This window comes from Lathyrus oleraceus, chromosome 4 (assembly GCF_024323335.1).
Source record: "Lathyrus oleraceus cultivar Zhongwan6 chromosome 4, CAAS_Psat_ZW6_1.0, whole genome shotgun sequence".
In the NCBI taxonomy this organism is placed as follows: domain Eukaryota; kingdom Viridiplantae; phylum Streptophyta; class Magnoliopsida; order Fabales; family Fabaceae; genus Lathyrus; species Lathyrus oleraceus.
In genome coordinates, this window is record NC_066582.1 from 53,127,075 (window position 1) to 53,129,842 (window position 2,768).

Sequence of the window (2,768 nt, forward strand, 5' to 3'; positions counted from 1 at the left end):
GATTGGGAAAAACTCGACGTTTACCGACACCAACGGAGAGGAGGAAAGCTTCACTAGGGAAGGAGAACGACGTTACGAACATCGAAAGATGATGTTTACCGACACCAAAGAAGACCAGACACTACGCATGACTGGGAAATCACCGAAAGATGGTGTTTACCGACACCAAAGAAAACCAGACACTACACATGATTGGGAAATCACCGAAAGATGGTGTTTACCGACACCGAAGAAATAACACACGCGGGTGCTGACAGGATACTGACATCTACATGTGTCAAGGCAAGGCTACACACTTGCAGGGGACCTCACTGGGGATCAAGGTCACAACAGCGAGCACACATGAAGGAGCACCAAGGATACCGGGTTGTAGGTAGAAACAGGTGACCGACCAAAGCGTGAATGGGTTTGTTTTCCAAAACACTCAACATCCTGAAGAGGGCTAGAAAAGCAGTCTTGTTAGGGGATGGACATTTGATTCCACCAGGAATACGAATCTTACTCTGCTGGAGAAAACAGTCAAAAGACTGACCAAAGAGTGCATGAGATATATCATCTATAGCCGTCAAAACATAAACAATACACTCGCATGAAAGATTATCCATAACCGGGTTGGAGGTTGTTAGATGGATAGATCGACCGACATCATCCTGAAGAGAGCAAAGGCAAACTTGTTAAAGGATAGACATTCGATTCCGAACAAAGGAATACTAATCTTACTCAACTGGGGAGGACGACTTCGACCCAAGAGCGCATGAGATATATTATCTATAGTCGTCGAAACATAGATAACATACTCGCATGGAAAATTATCCATAACCGGGTTGGAGGTTGTTAGATGGATAAATCAACCGACAAGAAAGGCATCAGGACACCAGGACTAGGTATGCAAAGATGACCAATCAAAAGGGCAGGGAAAGGCCCGCTGGGGATAAAGTTGCTTAATCAAAGCAGATATCCGAAAGGTGAACGACATATCAATATCGAAAACTGGATAATGATAACCACACAGAGGGGATTACATCTACCGGCTAGTAGGTAGAAAACCACGGAAAAGCAACCGTCATCGACTAGGATGAGCACAAAGGGTTAACTCCAACAAGGGGAGAACAGAGGATTCACATCTACCGGATAGTGGGTAGAAGACCGCAAAGGTAGGACTTACAACTGCTGGTTTGTAGGCAGAGGCCAACAAACAATCTGGTGAGGGACAGAGTGAGAACAAAGGATTTACAAATACTGGGTAGTAGGTAGAAGACCGCAAATTCCGCTGAGGATAAGATGAATGAGTGCCGGTTAGCGAGCAACTAATCATTTATGCCCCAGGGAGGCACAAGAGACAGTCACAAGGAAACCAGTTTAGGATCGATCCAAAAAGGCAAACTGAATCAAGACTCATCCTAATGAGGAAAGAACTCAATAGGGAAAACCCATCCCAAGGGGAGGGAACGGAAACAACCGTCATCCACGAGGATAACTCAGTGGGGAAATGCAGAAGGAAATGATAGACACTTTCTGCCTAAGGGGTCAACTCTATATGGAGAGATCAGACACACCCACATCTGCTAGGGGAATTGATCCAGGCTTGCAAGATGTTGCTAGCTTCGAGGAGTGGCACTGCTGGGTATACCCACTCAACTAAGGAGTCACTTGTTGGGCAAACACCAACCTCATTACCATGCTGGGGAAGCCAATTCTGAAGTCGATCCCATGGCGCGATGCTAAACTCTTTCCGACAACCCAATCTCGGTTGGCTACCATGGCCTCGGGCTAATGGATATGTTTGCAATGCTAATGCATGAGTTTTTTAGCGCGATGCCCCATGATCATGGAAATGCTACGCACTAATGATACAATATGCTATGCTTATCTAAATGATGAATGCATAAAAACACGTCTTCTACAGAGACAACACCGGGGAGCTCCAGGAACTCTGCTGAAGATTTCATTACCACGTCCATTTCCACCCTGCTGGGGAAAGACAACCTTTGTTGGGGATGACCTCCATCGAACCCGAACTGCATGGGATTACTCTGCTAGAGGAGGCAACCAATCCTTACCTCTACTGGGGATAGCCCCGCCGAACCCGAACCGCTTGTGGACCTTGCTGAGGGAAAACCATCAACACAACCTCTGTTGGGAAGACAGCTTCAGACTTGGAGAACAATCACAACTCCGCTGGGGATATGGTGTACTTCAGGCTTGCTGAGGAGGCACCGATCTCGAGTCTGCTAGGGAGATGACACTCTCAAACCCAATGGGGAAATACGGCCTATCGGACACGGGCCGCCCTTCGATTCGTCGAACACTGGTGTTCACCATCCTACCCCAGTGTTGGCTTTCCACTTTTGAGAACTCCCAGACTCATCTGGACTTTTCTGATTCATCACTTTGTATTCCCAACTCCTCCATGCCTCACGGAGATCGAACTTCTGGGATACATGCAAATCTTCCAGCCCTCGGACCTTGAAGAGTCTTCTTAATTACTCTCTAGGATCGTCGTCCTTCTTTCGTCGTCCTCTCATTGTTCGTCTATCCCTCTGCCCCTAGTTGGACTCTGTGGGGATCTTTTGTCAAAGGGCTTCATATCATAGCCTGCCAGCGAATGAAGATATCTAACAGTACCTGCACAAGAGATTGTTAGATAAAAGCGTGCCCCAGGCGTGCCAACACTTCAACATCTGGGTCACTCAAACCTCCGAATAAGATTTCCAGATTTCAATCTTATAAGCGTGCATCGAGAGGGACCTCTATGTTTCAAAATGCAA